The sequence below is a fragment of the Anabrus simplex genome, chromosome 7 (genome assembly GCF_040414725.1).
Source record: "Anabrus simplex isolate iqAnaSimp1 chromosome 7, ASM4041472v1, whole genome shotgun sequence".
Classification (NCBI taxonomy): Eukaryota; Metazoa; Arthropoda; class Insecta; order Orthoptera; family Tettigoniidae; genus Anabrus; species Anabrus simplex.
Window position 1 is genome coordinate 248,515,489 of NC_090271.1, and position 19,857 is coordinate 248,535,345.

A 19,857-nucleotide genomic window follows, 5' to 3' on the forward strand; every position below is an offset into this window, starting at 1 on the left:
TCCTAATCTGTTGGTAGAATCTCACACTCCGTAAGTTAGGCTTTACTGAGTCCTGTCTATTTGAAACACTTCATACTAGTAGACTGCTCAAGACTGTAATATGAGCTACATCACGTCATGAATCACTGTACTATGTAACAATATAATACTTCGAACCCTACTCCACGAGTAAGTACACACTCGCACCTTTGGCGTAATCACGGCTCGAACGCTTTGTCAAAAGTAGTTACGCACCGCTGGCGTGGTGACCGCCCGAACACTTTGTCAGAAGTACTTGCGCACCACTGGCGTGGTGACCGCTCGAACACAATATCAGAAGTACTTGCGAGTCCTTGTCTACGACCTCATATTTATACTTGTATCCCCTCTCTTCCGAGTTCAACGGGGGTCATCTTGGGACGCACAGTCCCGATATCTTCATACGACCCTTTGCGGTTTGGCCCGTGGCTTTAATATATGATCCAATGATGTAATTATGTTCTCAAATGCTCTATACCAATTCTCAACTATTATCGTTCGCTGGTAATGGATATATTCGCGAATTCAGCTGCCGTATCCCGGCTCGGGGTTTCGCGCTCTTTTGTGGCTTCCTTTGACTTCAGCCAATCAGCGAATAGCGTCCATGAATTCTCAGAATTACACCATGCAATCTCCCGCAATTATTAACTTTATATGAGTTTTATGGTATAGTAAGGCTCCTAAATTCCACTTTATTCTGAATCGATATTTCACTTCTTTCTATCAGTTTAATCCACGGAGTTAGCCTCGCTAGTGCTTCATACAATACGAAGTTGTCGCCTTGCTTTGGTCAAGTGAATTTTTCCATTGGTCCACCTTAACCACGTGACCGGGAAGGCTCATATTTTTTTCTTCCATTGCCAACCCCGCTTTCAACTATCGCTAGTTACATGGAGATACCCCTACGTCATTTCTCAGAAATTTGCACTCGGCTCTCGGCGCTGTTGCTACTACCAAGACTGCCCGGGGCTAGGAAAACTTTGGCAACAAGTTATCCTCTCTCTTTCCTCGTTGTTACAATTTCTGAGAAACCTAATTCTGTCACTCATTGTGTTTGTTAATCTCACTGGAGACAGCAGTCTGTGGTATGGTGAAACATGCCCTCTCGGCCTGGCCTGTTCTTACTGTATGTACAGTAAGATACTACTTATTCTGACAATGAAATATATATTCCTCAATAATTCATCATAATTACAATTGCATGACGCTTATCACACCCCCACCAGGGTGCAATACATTGTACTCACTGTATATATTTGTAAATAGACACAAAACTTGACAAGGCTGAAAGGCCGCTTTACCGAACTCGATAGTTGCAGTCGCTTAAGTGCGGCCAGTATCCAGTAATCGGGAGATAGTGGGTTCGAACCGCATGTCGGCAGCCCTGAAGATGGTTTTCCGTGGTTTCCCATTTTCACACCAGGCAAATGCTGGGACTGTACCATAATTAAGGCCACGCCCGCTTCCTTCCCATTTCTAGGCCTTTCCTGTCCCATAGTCACCATAAGACATATGTGTCGGTGCGACGTAAAGAAAACAGCAAAAACAGCATTGACAGATTTGGTTTGTGTTTTTATTTAAATCTTTGTAGTAATGTGAAAATTGGCTGAACGTGACTTCATAACAGTCTCCAGGAACGCAGTTAATAGTGAGTATATTGTCTTATATTTAATTCCGTTAGGAATTTCTTGTCCCGTTAACTCATCATCATCATCATCTGTTTACTCTCCAGGGTCGGCTTTTCCCTCGGACACAGCGAGGGATCCCACCTCTACCGCCTCAAGGGCAGTGTTCTGGAGCTTCAGACTCTTGGTCGGGGATACAACTGGGGAGAATGACCAGTACCTCGCCCAGGCGGCCTCACCTGCTATGCTGAACAGGGGCCTTGTGGAGGGATGGGAAGATTGGAAGGGATAGGCAAGGAAGGAAGCGGCCGTGACCTTATGTTAGGTACCACGGAAAACCACTTCCAGGATGGCTGAGGTGGGAATCTAACCCACCTCTACTCAGTTGACCTCCCGAGGCTGAGTGGACCCCGTTCCAGCCCTAATACCACTTTTCAAATTTAGTGGCAGAGACGGGAATCGAACCCGGGCCTCCGGGGGTGGCAGCTAATCACGCTAACCACTACACCACAGAGGCGGACTCTTGTCCCGTTAACTACTTTTTAATAATAAGTCCGATTTTGATGACTGAGGTGTCAAATTAAAGGGAACATTCCATAGATGTTTTGAAAGGACATGATTTCACTAAATTCCCTTAGGGCTCCCTCCCCAAAGCCCTTCAAATTCCCCATGTAATTTTTATGAACCAGAGGAGCGAGTAACGTCCATTATTACAAACATTACAAAATTACTTATTTCTAACAAGGAACGCAATGAAATGGAACAGTTATTATAGATCTGTCAAACTGTCAATCATAGGTGTTTGGACGAAATAGCACTAGTGGGCTGGTAGAGAGTTAACCACCTGCCTCTGTTCGTGGAATTTGGACGAAATGGCACTTGGACGAAATGGCACCTGGACGAAATGGCACGACACGACGCCAAGTTCCGCCATTTACTCTAAGTGTGCCAACTACGGTTTCCGTAGCGTAGTGAATATCACGTGCGCCTTACATGCGCAAAGTCCCCGGTTCGGTCCCGGGCGAAAACAAAGTAATTTTTGGCTTTTTGGTGGAAACCTGCTTGTTTCAATTCTCGAGATAAATGGCGAATTTGAAAGAGGTGAGCACTCCTATTCGCAACATATTTCGTCTCTGGTGCATCTGGGTGGAAGTATAGTTACAGACGAGCTTGCTAACTAATAAAGGGAGGAAATTAAGGAGTTTTTATTATTATTATTTGTAAAAGCACTATGTGTTACATACTTCCATGTTTTAGGGTCTGGAATATATTTTTCCTTTTTTTAGTATATAACTTAAACAATTCATCAAATGCACTGAATGCATTTATGTCATTACGGCATTCCGGATATTAGCATAAATAATGAATTCAATATGCTGCTCATGGTATTATATCATTTAAAGAAAAATTTTGAGCACTTTTTATTCAATAAGTGAAAGTGTAATTCTTAAATAATGATGAAATGTAACATTAGAAATCCCTAGCCATCATTAATCATTGTACGGTATTATAAATTTAACGTGACATTGTTCAACATCAACACTACCGAGCACGTTGACCATGCTGTTAGGGTCGAGCCGCTGTGAGCTTGCATTCGGGAGATAGTGGTTTGGAATCTCACTGCCGGCAGTCCTGAAGATGGCTTCCTCTGGTTTCCCAATTTGCAAATTAGGCAAATGATGGGGCACTACTTTAATTAATTTCACGCACTCTTCCTTCCATCTCCTAGCTCTTTCCTATCCTATCGCCGCCATAAGACGTATCTGTGGCTATGCGAAGTATAGAAAAACATCATCACTATTATTACGTGTTCCTAGTTGTTTCAGAAACAGCAACAGAATTCTCTCTCTAAAATGTTTTTGGATGTTTCTACTAAAAAAATCTTTTTATGGCAATTCATTTCTTATATCTCAAAATAAACATATATAAGTTTGGGCCTATAGTTTCTTTAGTTGTCTGTAGCGTTTCTTTTTCTTCTCAATCCGTTTACGCTAAGAGTTAGGTTTTCCCTCGAACTAAGCCAGGGATCCCACCTCTACCGCCTGTACGGCAGTATACAGGAGCATGAGATATTGGGAAGGGATACAAGTGGGAAGGAATAACAGTGCCTCACCCAGGTAGCCTCACCTGCTATGCTGAACAAGGTTCTTGTGGGGGGATGTGAAGATTGGAAGGGATAGATAAGGAGGAGGGAAGGAAGCGGCCCTGGCCTTAAATTTGGTACTATCACGCCAATTTCCTGGAGGAGACGGCGGAAACCACGGGAATTGAACCCTCTCTGATTAACTGACCTCCCGAGGCTGCGTGAACTCCGTTCCAGCCCTCGTACCACTTTTCAAATTTCGTGGCAGAGCCGGGAATCGGACCCGGGCTTCTGGGGGGTGGCAGCTAATCATGCCAACCACTACATCACAGATGCGAACATTCATCTTATTAGTTTCTTCACTATAATACAGTGTATTTCGCTAAAACAATTCTTAAATGCAATCTTTCTCTGTTCAGCATAGCAGGTCGGTGACCTGGGCGAGGTACTGGTCATACTCCCCTGTTGTATCCCACGACCAAGAGTCTGAAGCTCCAGGACATTGCCCTTGAGGCGGGGTAGGTGGGATCCCTCGCTAAGTCCGAGGGAAAAACCGAACCTGGAGGGTAAACAGATGATGATGATGATGATGATGATGATGATGATGATGATGATGAAATGCAATCTTTAGAGGTCGGGCCTGTTTTCCTGTGCTGTAGTCAGAAGCGTAATCTTAAACAGTTTCATTCATTTTAGTATAAATCGAGTGTGAGGCGGTGATGGATGAGCACCCGTTTTCACACAAGCTGGATGAAGATCTTGGGAGGCAGCCAGCCGAGCTTGCGAGAGAAGTTTATGTTACTGGCAAGCATAACCCGTTCGTTTCCGTAGTGTAGTGGTTATCACGTGCGCCTCACACGCGCAAGGTCCCCGGTTCGATCCCGGGCGGAAACACAATATGTCCTTTTCTTCCTTATGAGAAAATTGTTGATTATATTCTTGATGTGAATGATGAATTTGAAATAGGAAAGCGCTCCTGTTCCCAATACGTTTCTTCTTTGGTACACCTCGGTGGAAGGGTATTTACAGACAAACTTGCTAACTAATAGACTGAAAAATTATGTTTTTTTAGTTATTTGTGTAGTCACAGTCCGCCTCTGTGGTGTAGTGGTTAGCGTGATTAGCTGCCACCCCCGGAGGCCCGGGTTCGATTCCCGGCTCTGCCACGAAATTTGAAAAGTGGTACGAGGGCTGGAACGGGATCCACTCACCCTCGGGAGGTCAACTGAGTCAACCTCAGCCATCCTCGAAGTGGTTTTCCGTGGTTTCCCACTTCTCCTCCAGGCGAATGCCGGGATGGTACCTAACTTAAGGCCACGGCCGCTTCCTTCCCTCTTCCTTGCCTATCCCTTCCAATCTTCCCATCCCTCCACAAGGCCCCTGTTCAGCATAGCAGGTGAGGCCGCCTGGGCGAGGTACTGGTCATACTCCCCAGTTGTATCCCCCGACCATGCTTCTGAAGCTCCAGGACACTGCCCTTGAGGCGGTAGAGGTGGGATCCCTCGCTAAGTCCGAGGGAAAAGCCGAACCTGGAGGGTAAACAGATGATGATGATGATGATGATGTGTAGTCACTATGTGTTACGTTACTTCCATATGTTAGGGTTTGGGGTATATTTTTTCCTGGTTTTTGGTAAACAAATGCTCATAAAACACAGAATGTAATCATGTCATTACAGCATTCCTGACGTTACCATGAACAAATAATTACACTAGCCAACATGATTTTGCGGTAAAGTAGAAAATATGTAATTCTTATGGAAATCGCTGTCCTGATTCCGAAAATGATGCTATTTTTTTCCTAACAGGTCTAGTTTTGAAGCAATTAGGTGTTTTAGTATCTGCATGAATTCGTAAGATGTAATTTTGAGAGATGTTCTCGCGCAACTTTTTTTAGAATACAATTGTGTGATTTGATTTGTTATTGTTTGCATTTGTCCGCCTCTGTGGTGTAGTGTTTAGCGTGATTAGCTGCCACCCCCGGAGGTCCGGGTTCGATTCCCGGCTCTGCCACGAAATTTGAATATTGGTACGAGGGCTGGAACGGGGTCCACTCAGCCTCGGGATGTCAACTGAGTAGAAGTGTGTTCGATTTCCACCTCAGCCATTCTGGAAGTTGTTTTCCGTGGTTTCCCACTTCTCCTCCAGGCGAATGCCGGGATGGTACTTCACTTAAGGCCACGGCCGTTTCCTTCCCTCTTCCTTGCCTATCCCTTCCAATCTTCCCATCCCTCCACAAGGCCCCTGTTCCGCATAGCAGGTGAGACCGCCTGGGCGAGGTACTGGTCATTCTCCCCAGTTGTCCCCCTGGCCCAAGTGTCTGAAGCTCCGGGACACTGCCCTTGCGGCGGTAGAGGTGGGATCCCTCACTGAGTCCGAGGGAAAAACCGAACCTGGAGGGTAAACAGTTGATGATGATGATTGTTTGCATTTTATTATAGGTTTTTTGCTCTCTAAATGTATGTAGGATTGAAGATAAGACAGTTGAGAGTTTGTCTTTCATCTTAGACGACTTGAATAATCCGACGTGTTAAAAGCCCCAGGCCTTATGCAATGTTTATGATGGAATGATAAAGCAGTTTCCTTTCAAAGATAACAGTCCGAAAGTATTATATTCAAGAAGATGAACTTGTATTTTGTACGGATGTTTCAAATCTTCTACGTCGATTGGGAGAGAAATAAGTTTTAAGGCTGTTTTGCTTCATAATACAAATGGTCTGGCATCCGTCCACTTGCACACTCCACAAAAATGTCTGAAACATACGAGACCTTAAATTTGGTGCTTGAAAAAATTAAATATCATGAGCATGGGTGTAAAATTTGCGGTGATTTGAAGATCATTGGATTGTTGCTGGGACAACAAAAAGGTTATACGAAATTTCCCTGTTTTCTATGCGAATGGGATAGCAGGGCACGGGGTAAACATTGGGATACAGTGAATTGGACAGAAAGGAAACAACTACAACCAGAATCCAAAAGTATCTTGAATGTAAGTCTTATTGACCTTGAAAAAATTCTACTTCCACCCTTGCACATCAAATTTGGATTGACGAAACTGTATGTCGAGGCATTACATAAAAGTAGCCTATGCTTCCAATATTTATCCACTAAATTTCCCTCATTATTAGATGCAAAAATCAAAGAAGGCGTATTTGATGGACCACAGATTCATAAACAGATGGATAAAATTTTCACAGACACGATGACTAGAATTGAGAAAGAGGCATGGAACGCATTCAAAGATGTAATGACTAAATTCCTTGGCAACATTAAGGGCCCTCAATACAAAGAAATTGTAAGGAAAATGTTAGTAAAGTTAAAGAACTCGGTTGTAATATGAGCCTTAAGCTTCATTTCTTAGCTTCGCATCTCGATTATTTCCCTCTAAATTTAGGAGCTATCAGTGAAGAACAAGGTGAAAGGTTTCACCAGGATCTCAAAGATGCAAAACGACGCTATCAAGGACGTTGGGATGTGAATATGATGGCCGATTACTGTTGGTTGATTACACGGGACGACCCTTCTAGAGATCATTCAAGAACTTCATAAACCCGGAAATTCCACGGAAAACGGGAAAAGACAGAGGTGTAAATCTAACCTGCACATAATGTAAGTAACAAAATTATTTATGTTTAATCATGTAATTTTTATTCAGGGTACGGTTATATTAATTTAAAAGTAACTGTACAGTCGAAACTAAAGAGGCGCTTTATGCTTCAGTTTCACGAATGTCAATATACATTAAAAATATAATACATACTATCTACTTGCTTACAAAGCAGCATTTATGTGTATTCAATGCATGAAAAATATGATTACGTTTTGCAAGCTGAAATTTACATTAATACATCAAATTTAATCAATACTAAGTATCAACAATTTTACGTAAGAACAAAATATCATTTTGTAAAATTGCCACCAAACCAGACGTGATTCGCCAAAACTAATATTTTTCTCGAATTCTGCGTTAAGAAATTCACAAAACTCACCTTGTTTCGTTTTTACCGCACAAAAATGTTTTATTTTGCAGGCTAGCGTTACACATGCTGTTCATGGCTTTCCAACATTTTAAAAAATAGTGTTATTGGCTTTGCGTCCCACTAACTACTTTTATGATTATTGGAGACGCTGATGTGCGTGATTAAGTCCCGCAAGAGTTCTTTTACGCTCCACTAAATCTAACATTACGAAGCTGACATATTTGAGCCAGGATCCAACATGCCAATCTGGGTGATTAAGTCCCGCAAGAGTTCTTTTACGCTCCACTAAATCTAACATTACGAAGCTGACGTATTTCAGCCAGGATCCAACATGCCAGGCTGGGGTCAGGAGGCCAGTACCTCAACATTCTGAACCACTCAGCGCGGCTTTCAAATATTTAAAGTAAATTTTTGATCACTCATTTATTTAGTAAATGAAAGTAAAAATCCTTAATATTGGTGCAATATAACATATTTAAACATCGTAGTCATAATTTATTATTATATTGTATTAACACAATAACGTGACATTTTCAATATCGTCACTATTATTGCGTGTTCCCTGTTGCTTCATAAGCAGAAACTGGACTACTCTCTTTAAAAGGTATTTGGAAGCTTCTATCATAAAGAATTTTGTTCGTGGCGCATTCGTTCCATATACAGTATCTACAAATATACAATTATTTTCTTTAAGTGTCGATAGGATTTACTGGCACGCAAAATAATTCCTTCCCGACTGTCTACCAGGAAGAGGCTGACGAAGTTGAGCACCATAAAAATCTGTCAGTAGCTGGCACACCCGGATTATTGTGTTCAATTCCCAGTTCTGCCTCCGAAGTGGGTGGGGCGGTAGAATAAAACCCAGGGTATCACTTTATTGTCATAAGAGGGGTTCGTAACTAGGGAGAGTGCATTGGCGGTCATGGGACACTTAGCTGAGTCCTGCCATTTCTTCCACTTTCCTTTAGACTATCCGACATCCCTTCGGAAACTCCTTTATCATTTTCCAAACGCAACGGTGTTAGGTTAGGTTGCGAAGCTTAGGGTGTCTTTCACTTTCACCCCCTTCGTGATCCTTGTCTTTCTTTGGCCGATGTATTCCTTTTCCGAAGTGCCAGATCACTTCCGTTTTCCCCCTTTGATAAGTGTTAATAGAGGATTGTCGTCCGGTCGTACTTCGTCTTAAAACAATAATCACGCTACCAAAAACAAACGGCTCTGCCACGAAATTTGAAAAGTGTTATAAGGAGTGGAAAGCGGCCCACTCAGCCTCGTTATGTTAACTGAGTAAAGGGAGTTCGATTCCCACCACAGCCGTCCTCGAAGTGGTTCTCTATGATTTCTCACTTCTCCTCCAGGCGAATGCCGGGATGGTACTTCACTTAAGGCCACTGCTACTTCCTTCCTTCTCCCTTGCCTAACCCTTGATTTTTTTTTTTACGGGGGGGCCTCCGTAGGCCGCTCCCCCGGCGTGGCAATCGACACAATCTAAATTGCCTCCGACATGCTATTAGTTCTAAGTAGAAAGAGAGCAGGGAGAGTGGGAAGTGATACAAGGACTATCTGCCTGTTTCCACGTTAAACACGTTACCAGGCGATTTTGTATTTGTAGGATGGTGTTAAGGTATGGTATTGAAGGGTCAGGGAAAAACCACATAGGCAGAAAATAGAAGGAGCCTACATGTAAAACCTGACATCTTTTGATAGCACATGCAATGATGTGGGCTGGAAAAATCCAGAGGTTTTGTTAGTTAGGAGTATGTGACATGCAATCATAACCATTTACCTAGCTTTTGTCAATTATTATGGGGAATCAGTCCTTCTTGTCACTGCCTGGTGCTGCTCGGGTCCGCTGGCGTCTAGACTTTGGGCCACAGGTTAGTCCCTTGGTCCAGCAGCCAGCAGTCCCTGGTGCCAAGTCTCCTTTTAAGGAGAAGGGGAGTAGTGCCAAGCCTTACTTATTGTAAGGGGCATCTTCTTTCTCCCTTGATGACGGCCCTTCTTTGCGGTGTTGGTGGCACACACTTGTCTCTCTAACTATATACACATATATACACTTATCCTATCATATATACATTAATACTTTTCTTCCGTAGAGTGCGGGCCGCTTTTCCGCTCTCGTGTCCTGTAAAACAAGTTGAAATCATCCTATTCCCGCACAAGGCGCCTGTTCAGCACAGCACATGAGGCCGCCTGGACGACGTACTGGCCCTCCCCTCCGTTTGAACCTTCGACCCAAAGTCTCACGCTCCAGGACATTGCCTTGAGGCGAAAGAGGTGGGATCTCTCACTGAGTCCGAGGGAAAAACTAACCCTGGAGTGTAAACAGATTAAGGAGAAGAAGAACAAGGAGAAGAGATGGATCTGTCTTTCCTGTGCTCTACTCACTATGTAACCTTTAAGAATCGCTTTCATTTAGGTGTAAGTGGAACGCAGCTGTCAGGTTATCGCTGAGCACTCGGTATCACGCAACATATTTGAAGCAACTAGGAAGGCATTCCGGCTTGAGAGACACCAAGTTCCGCCATTTACTGTAAGAGGGCCAACTTTGGATTCCGTAGTGTAGTGGTTATCACGTGCGCCTTACACGCGCAAGGTCCCCGGTTCGATCCCGGGATGAAACAAAGCATTTTTTGGCTTTTTTGTGGAAACCTGCTTGTTTCAATTCTCGAGATAAATGGTGAATTTGAAAGAGGTGAGCACTCCTATTCGCAACATATTTCGTCTCTGGTGCATCTGGGTGGAAGTATAGTTACAGACAAGCTTGCTAACTAATAAAGGGAGGAAATTAAGGAGTTTTTATTATTATTATTTGTAAAAGCAAAATGTGTTACATACTTGCATGTTTTAGGTTCTGGAATACATTTTTCCTTTTTTTAGTATATAACTTGAACAATTCATCAAATGCATTGAATGCATTTATGTCATTACGGCATTCCGGATATTAGCATAAATAATGAATTCAATATGCTGCTCATGGTATTATACCATTCATAGAAAAATTTTGAGCACTCTTTATTCAATAAGTGAAAGTGTAATTCTTTAATAATGATGAAATGTAACATTAGAACAACCCTAGCCATCATTAATCATTGTACGGTATTATAAATTTAACGTGACATTGTTTAACATCAACACTACCGAGCACGTTGACCATGCTGTTAGGGTCGCGCAACTGTGAGCTTGCATTTGGGAGATAGTGGGTTGGAATGCCACAGCCGGCAGTCCTGAAGATGGCTTTCTATGGTTTCCCAATTTTCAAATTAGGCAAATGATGGGGAAGTACTTTAATTAATTCCACGCACTCTTCATTCCATCTCCTAGCTCTTTCCTATCCTATCGCTGCCATGAGACGTATAAGTGGCGATGCGAAGTATAGAAAAACATCATCACTATTATTACGTTTTCCCAGTTGTTTCAGAAACAGCAACAGAATTCTCTCTCTAAAATGTATTTGGAAGTTTCTACTAAATGTAATCTTTTTGTGGCGATTCATATTTCAAAATGAACATATATAAGTTATAGTTCCTTTAGTTGTCTGTAGGGTTTCTTTTTCTTCTCAATCCGTTTACGCTAATAGTTAGGTTTTCCCTCGGACTAAGCGAGGGATCCCACCTCTACTGGTTTACGGCAGTATACAGATATTGGGAAGGGATACAAGTGAGAAGGAGGAGCAGTGCCTCACCCAGGCAGTCTCACCTGCTATGCTGAATAAGGTCCTTGTGGGCGGATGTGAAAAAATGAAATATCGTATGGCTTTTAGTGCCGGGATATCCCAGGACGTGTTCAGCTCGCCAGGTGTAGGTCTTTCTATTTGACACCCGTAGGTGACCTCCGCGTCGTGATGAGGATGAAATGATGATGAAGACAACACATACACCCAGCCCCGTGCCATTGGAATTAACCAATTAAGGTTAAAATCCCCGACGCGGCCGGGAATCGTACCCGGGACCCTCTGCACCGAAGGCCATTACGCTGACCGTTCAGCCAACGAGTCGCACGGGGGACGTGATGATTGGAAGGGATAGATAAGGAGGAGGGAAGGAAGCGCCCCTGGCCTTAAATTTGGTACTATCACGGCATTATCCTGGAGGAGAATTCGGAAACCACGGGAATTGAACCCTCTCTGATCAACTGACCTCCCGAGGCTGCGTGAACTCCGTTCCAGCCCTCGTACCACTTTTCAAATTTCGTGGCAGAGCCTGGAATGGGACCCGGGCCTCTGGGGGTGGCAGCTAATCATGCCAACCACTACACCACAGATGCGAACATTCATCTTTTTAGTATCTTTATTATAACACAGCGTATTTCTCTAAGGAAATTCTTAAGTACAATCCTTAGAGGTCGGGCCTGTTTTCCTGTGCTGTAGTCAGAAGCGTAATCTTAAACAGTTTCATTCATTTTAGTATAAGTCGAATGTGAGGCAGTGATGGATGAGAACACGGTTTCACGCAAGAAAGATGAAGAACTTGGGAGGCAGCCAGCCGGGCTTGCGAGAGACAATTTATTTTACTGGCAAGCATAACCCGTCCGTTTCCGTAGTGTAGTGGTTATCACGTGCGCCTCACACGCGCAAGGTCCCCGGTTCGATCCCGGGCGGAAACACAGTATGATTTTAACTTCCTTATGAGAAAATGCTTGTTTCAATTCTCAATATGAATGATGAATTTGAAATAGGAGAGCGCTCCTATTCCCAATACGTTTCTTCTCTGGTACATCTCGGTGTAGTCTTATTTACATAACTAATGGACGGAAAAATTATGTTTTTTAGTTATTTGTGTAGTCACTATGTGTTTCGTTACTTCCATATGTTAGGGTCTGGGGTATATTTTTTCCTGGTTTTTGGTAAACAAATGCACATAAAACACACAATGTAATCATGTCATTACAGCATTCCTGACGTTACCATGAACAAATAATTATACATGCTGTTCATGGTTTTCCAACATTTTTTAAAATAGTGTATTGTCTTTGCGTCCCACTAACTATTTTTATGACTTTCGGAGACGCTGATGTGCGTGATTAAGTCCCGCAGGAATTATTTTACGCTCCACTAAATCTAACATGGCGAGGCTGACGTTTTTGAGCCAGTATCGAACATGCCAAGCTGGGGTCAGAAGACCAACACCTCAACATTCTGAGCCACTCAGCGAAGCTTTCAATTATTTAAAGGAAATATTTGATCACTCATTTATTTAGTAAATGAAAGTAAAATTCCTTAATAATGGTGCAATATAACATATTTAAACATCGTAGTCATAATTTATTATTATATTGTATTAACACAATAACGTGACATTTTCAATATCATCACTATTATTGCGTGTTCCCTGTTGCTTCATAAACAGAAACTGGACTACTCTCTCTAAAAGGTATTTGGAAGCTTCTATCATAAAGAATTTTGCTCGTGGCGCATTCGTTCCATATACAGTATCTACAAATATACATTTATTTTCTTTAAGTGTCGGTAGGATTTACTGGCACGCAAAATAATTCCTTCCCGACTGTCTACCAGGAAGAGGCTGACGAAGTTGAGCACCATAAAAATCTATCAGTAGCTGGCACACCCGGATTATTGTGTTCCATTCCCAGTTCTGCCTAGGAAGTGGGTGGGGGCGGTAGAATGAAACCCAGGGTATCACTTTATTGTCATAAGAGGGGTTCGTAACTAGGGAGAGTGCATTGGCGGTCATGGGACACTTAGCTGAGTCCTGCCATTTCTTCCACTTGCTTGTGCCATTTTTGTTAATTTCCTTTAGACTATCCGACGTCCCTTCGCAACTCTTTTATTATTTTCCAAACCCAACGGTGTTAGGTTAGTTTGCGAAGCCTAGGGTGTCTTTCACTTTCACCCCCTTCGTGATCCTTGTCTTTCTTTGGCGGGATCTTCCTTTTCCGAAGTGCCGGATCACTTCCGTTTTCCCCCTTTCATAAGTGTTAATAGAGGATTGTCGTCCGGTCGTACTTCGTCTTAAAACAATAATCACACCACCAAAAAACAAACGGCTCTGACACGAAATTTGAAAAGTGTTATAAAGAGTGGAAAGGGGTCCACTCAGCCTCGTTAACTGAGTAGAGGGAGTTCATTTTCCACCACAGCCATCCTCGAAGTGGTTCTGTATGATTTCTCACTTCTCCTCCAGGCGAACGCCGGGATGGTACTTCACTTAAGGCCACTGCTACTTCCTTCCCTCTCCCTTGCCCAACACTATTTTTTTACGTTGGGCCCCCGTAGCCCGCTCCCCCTGCATGGCAATCGACACAATCTACATTGCCTCCGACATGCTATTAGTTCTAAGTAGAAAGAGATAGCAGGGAGTGTTGGAAGTGATACAAGGACTATCTGCCTGTTTCCATGTTAAACACGTTACCAGGCGATTTTGTATTGGTAGGATGGTGTTAAGGTATGGTATTGAAGGGTCAGGGAAAAACCACATAGGCATAAAGTAGAAAGAGCCTACATGTAAAACCTGACATCTTTTGATAGCACATGCAAGGATGTGGGCTGGAAAAGTCCAGATGTTTTGTTAGTTAGGAGTATGTGTCGTGCAATCATAACCATTTACCTAGCTTTTGTCAATTAGTATGGGGAATCAGTCCTTCTTGTCACTGCCTGGTGCGGCTCGGGTCAGCTGGCGACTGGACTTTGGGCCACAGGTTAGTCCCTTGGTCCAGCAGCCAGCAGTCCCTGGTGCCAAGTCTCCTTTTAAGGAGAAGGGGAGTAGTGCCAAGCCTTACTTATTGTAAGGGGCATCTTCTTTCTCGCCTGACGACGTCCCTTCTTTGCGGTGTTGGTGGCACACACTTGTCTCTGTAACTATATACATATATATACACTTATCCTATTATATATACATTAGTACTTTTCCTCTGGAGAGTGCGGGCGTTTTTCCGCTCTTGTGTCCTGTAAAACAAGTTGAAATCTTCCTATCCCCCCACAAGGCACCTGTTCAGCACAGCACATGAGGCCGCCTGGACGACCTACTGGCCCTCCCCTCCGGTTGAACCTTCGACCCAAAGTCTCACGCTCCAGGACACTGTCCTTGAGGCGAAAGAGGTGGGATCCCTCACTGAGTCCGAGGGAAAAATCAACCCTGGAGTGTAAACAGATTAAGAAGAAGAAGAAGAACAAGGAGAAGAGGTGGATCTGTCTTTCCTGTGCTCTACTAACTATGTAACCTTTAAGAATCGCTTTCATTTAGGTGTAAGTGGAACGCAGCTGTCAGGTTATCGCTGAGCACTCGGTATCACGCAACATAGTTGAAGAACTAGGAAGGCATTCAGGCTTGAGAGACACCAAGCGTTCAGTGCCATTTCGTCCAAGTGCCATTTCGTCCAGCAACAAATTTACTTGAAAAACGTGCCATTTCGTCCAGTTCGGTTTTACAAATTATCATACAAGTTTATGAGTGCCATCTCGTCCAGACGAAATGTTGACAAGGGTTGAGGCAGTGCAGGTAGTCAGAGGTCAATGACCCCTGTGCTTACTTGTACAATCACAGGTTGTGGGATATCCACAACTGGTTGTGGGATTTCACATCCACCCCTGCTGTGAAAAAACATTCCTCCCCTCCCCACCTTTGTTTATGAACAGATACTTCATTCGTTCGAATGATCTCTATGAATTAATATCTTTGTTAATTATGGAGTTTTCAACCACCACAAGGGACCAACCTAGTTTATTACTTAACGGGTATCGGTATACGGTTAAGAATGAGAAGTGCGGTGAAGTTTTGTGGCGTTGTGTTAACCGTTCTGGAAAAGTGTTGACTATAAACCGTGAAATTATTAAAGAAGAGATCCATAATACGTATGTTCCTGATGTGGCTGCACAAGAAGTCCACAAGGGTATGGCACAGGAAAGATGATGATGATGATGATGATGATGATGATGATGATGATGATGATGCTTTTTGTTTAAAGGGGCCTAACATCTAGGTCTCTGGCCCCTAATGGTACGAAATGAAATGACAAATTAAAAGCCCAAAAGCATCCACTGATCACAATTCAAAACGTGAGGACGAAGATTGGTTGGTTGGATGGATTGATGGATGGATGGATGGATGGATGGATGGATGGATGGATGGATGGATGGATGGATGGATGGATGGATGGATGGATGGATGGATGGATGTGAATTAAAAACGATCAGTGGAACCGACCCACAGTGCCTCACATGCACGGAAGCTGGCGTATAACAATAGTATTACTGACCAAGGGACTTCTTCTATAGCACAATACTGAATCGATGATACATGTAGTCGAAAGGGGTCCAAAATCCAAGCCAGCGGCCCCTCACAATGGTACTTATCGCTAGGAAAGTAGAACCATGGTATTTGTCATGTTGCGGTACTAATCAAGACTAGCGTAGACTCGCGGTATTCCACACAGTATGGTACTACTCACAGGTAATGAAATTCGCACATGTATTACAGACCTACGTTATTTCGCACATTGCGGCGCCATTTACAGGCAACGCAAACCTATGGTGTTCATCACATAAGGGTACTAACCACAGGGACTCGTACTATCCCGTGGTGTTCCTCATATAGTGCTACTAATCACAAGTGCTGTAAAAGCCGTCGCGCTCTCGTTTGCTACTAATCACAAACCTATTTGGTACCCAACATAGTAATGCTACGCGCAAGTAAAAGCGACCCATGGTGTTCCCCAAGTGTTGGTACTAATCGCAAGTAGTTTCATGGTTCTAATTTGATCATCCCTTGGTTTCCTCTTTTAGTCACCTCTTACGACAGGCAGGGGATACCATGGGTGAATTCTTTGTCTGCGTCCCCCACCCACAAGGTTTGCACAGGGAAAGAAAGAGCCCACGAAGAAACTGATAAATCCATTTCACAGGTAGGTTTATATTTTTTATTTGTGACAATATTTATGCCCCAGACTCTAGGACTGCGCCCCACTGGCTTCTAAATAGGCATATATTAATTTAAAATGAGTTTGAACTCCTTGCAAATCCTGAGGCTGAAGGCCGAAGGAAGTAAACTAGCGAAGCGAGTTTACATTCTGCGAGTGATCTTGCTCGACAGACAGACAGAAATTGAGATAAATTTCGATTCGGCTTCTACGATGTGTAATACATGAAATTATGCCAAAATTTCACTATTCCAAGTAATGTACAGACATAACTCTTATTTTATTTATATAGATAGTATAGTTAGTTCCTTTTGGTTTCAGATTTTTTACGACGAATTCAAACCTCTTCTACAATCCGGATTTGAACTAGTTACCAGAATTCCTCAGTTATATAACTGCAAGTCTTCTCTGCATAGACAGCGAAGGGATGCTCAGGGAATTGAGGCTGAACCCAATCATCGAGATGAAGTTGAGTTGGATTCAGAACGTTTGAATATGGCAGATGGAAATAATTTCTTACTAGCTGACGACTGTGATGGTGAGCGGATACTTATTTTTGCCAGTTCCACAGAAAAAACTGCATTAAGAGAAAATAAGATTTTTTCCATGGATGGCACCTTTAAGAGTGTTAGCAAACAATTTTCTCAGTTATACACCATCCATGTAGATTTAGGAAGCACTGTAGAAGAAACAAACGTAACCCCCGTAGTTTTCTCATTACTTCCTGACAAGAGAAAGTCAATTTACATTCACCTGTTTAACGCCATTCTTCGGGTGATTCCAGACTGGTCCCCTGAGACAGTAACCGCAGATTTCGAAGCTGGAGTGATCGAGGCAATCGACATTGTATTTCCTGCTGCAGAATTTCATGGGTGCTTTTTTCATTTTTCACAAAGTCTATGGAGGAATGTACAAAACCTTGGGCTTGCCAAAGATTACAACACACGCCAGGAAATACGAGACTCCGTGAGAATGTGCGCTGCTCTGGCCTTTTTAAAGACGACAGATGTGGAGGAAGGCTGGCTACACATCCACAGTGTTGCTGTAGCACATGAGAAACTCAATAAGGTTTCTGACTATTTCATTGACCATTGGTTAGAAAACCCTCATTTCCCAATTGATCCATGGAATTGTACCGGAAGGCGGCATCGTACCAACAACGCTGTGGAAGGATGGAACCTTCGCTTGAACGCAATCGTAGGCAAACCACACCCTCGAATAAAACACCTAATTATGACACTAAAGAAAGAAGCAGAATATTCTGCCACGATAATTATCAGGATTGACCTAAATTTAGAATGTCTAAAGAGGAGAAACAAGTACATTGTAATGAACAGCACAATAGAAAGAGCCATTGAAAAAATTGGAGAAGTCACGAGACATTGAAAAATTTTTGAGTAACGTCTTCAAGATAATTAAAATGGATTAAGAGGGACAAAAAAGTTACTGATTTGCATCATCGGACAACGCATTAGCTGGTGCATACTGTACCCGCTCAAAGCCTGAGTCCCAACCAGCATTTATCTCAGGGAGTGTTACGGTCCGAATCTATCGCAACTCATAAACAATAAAAAAATATTTTGAGATATAAGATCTCAAACTAAATGTAAGGGCGCCATCCAATCAGTACTACAGGGTTGAACGGGACACTCTAATCTTTAACTTTAAGGCTCATCATAAAACACACAAATTATATACATTCAGATCAAAGGGAAATTATGAAGGCTCCATCCTAGGAATGGGGACGGATATTTAAACGATCACCAAGGGTTTACTATTCTACAAGAACAAGAACCTGGAACTGTTTCCTTGCAAATGCTAAAGGAGCATTTTATTTAAGTAAACAACTGAAATTTTACACACAATCAAAATCTGTTGACCCTTGATTTGCCGGTAATTTGGCAAATTATTCCTGAAAATGATTACCTAATATTTGTCACTTTTGACCACCCTTCCATTTTGGTGGTAGAACCGTTGATATCTGAAGGTATCAGATTTACCTTCGTTAACACCATGACCATATTTGCTCATGGACCAAATACCTGTTGGCTAAGTAGGCGCGATCACATGGACCATGTTATCGCCTCCACTTTGATTGAGATGAGACCAACCCGGGAAACTACAAACTCTCCCCGGGTTCCTAACCAAGATATGCTAATCGTTAGTTGAAGGAAGACGACAAAGAAACTCTAACCTAATGGTCCAGATGTAGGGATTTGCCTTCATTTTACACATATTAACTTAACTTATTATTTACAACCAATTGACATTATTACGTTAATTCGCCAGCTGACTTCCCTAGTATCATCCATCATCAGCATCCGAAATAATAAGAAAAATAAAAAAATATATTTTAAATATTATTATTATTATTATTATTATTATTATTATTATTATTATTATTATTATTATTATTATTATCATTATGTTTCGTGGAGATCATGATTATCGTAACCCGTAATCATCCTCGGAATAATATTTCAACTTTTCGCGATTTTTATTTTCATCTGAAATAAATAAAAGTAGCTTCTTTGATTATTCTTCTTCTCCTTCTTCAAATATTCTCATTATATTTATTATTAGTTAAAATCTCAAATTTTTCATTTCAACTCCCAACATCATTATTATGTCCAAATTATAAAAAAGTAAATTCTTCTTCAAAAAAAGTAGTTTTTTATATTTATTATTATTATTAATTTTAAAAAAATTTAATTTCGCCTGTTACACGGTAGTCCACTCTTAATATGTTTAACGCATAACCCCTTTTACAATTCCGATTTATTTTGGCACTAATCAATCCAGATAGGATTTACTTGGATTATTATTATTATTATTATTATTATTATTATTATTATTATTATTATTATTATTATTAATTTAAAAAAATTAATTTCGCCTGTTACACGGTAATCCCCTCTTAATATGTTTAACGCATAACCCCTTTTACAATTCCGATTTATTTTGGCACTAATCAATCCAGATATGATTTACTTGGAATATTATTATTATTATTATTATTAATTAAAAAATTAATTTCGCCTGTTACACGGTAATCCACTCTTAATATGTTTAACGCATAACCCCTCTTACAATTCCGATTTATTTTGGCACTAATCAATCCAGATATGATTTACTTGGAATATTATTATTATTATTATTAATTAAAAAATTAATTTCGCCTGTTACACGGTAATCCACTCTTAATATGTTTAACGCATAACCCCTCTTACAATTCCGATTTATTTTGGCACTAATCAATCCAGATAGGATTTACATGG

The 19,857-nt window shown here is 41.9% G+C and overlaps 3 non-coding genes across 3 annotated transcripts; all 3 read left to right on the forward strand.

Moving 5' to 3' along the window:
• Positions 1–4,547: 4,547 nt before the first annotated feature.
• Positions 4,548–4,620, forward strand: TRNAV-CAC (transfer RNA valine (anticodon CAC)). Its single transcript has one exon. It is a non-coding gene; the product is annotated as a tRNA-Val (tRNA).
• A 5,636-nt stretch (positions 4,621–10,256) lies between these two features.
• TRNAV-UAC (transfer RNA valine (anticodon UAC)) lies at positions 10,257–10,329 on the forward strand. The gene has a single exon. It is a non-coding gene; the product is annotated as a tRNA-Val (tRNA).
• Positions 10,330–12,237: 1,908 nt separating this feature from the next.
• Positions 12,238–12,310, forward strand: TRNAV-CAC (transfer RNA valine (anticodon CAC)). Its single transcript has one exon. It is a non-coding gene; the product is annotated as a tRNA-Val (tRNA).
• The last annotated feature ends 7,547 nt before the right edge of the window (positions 12,311–19,857 follow it).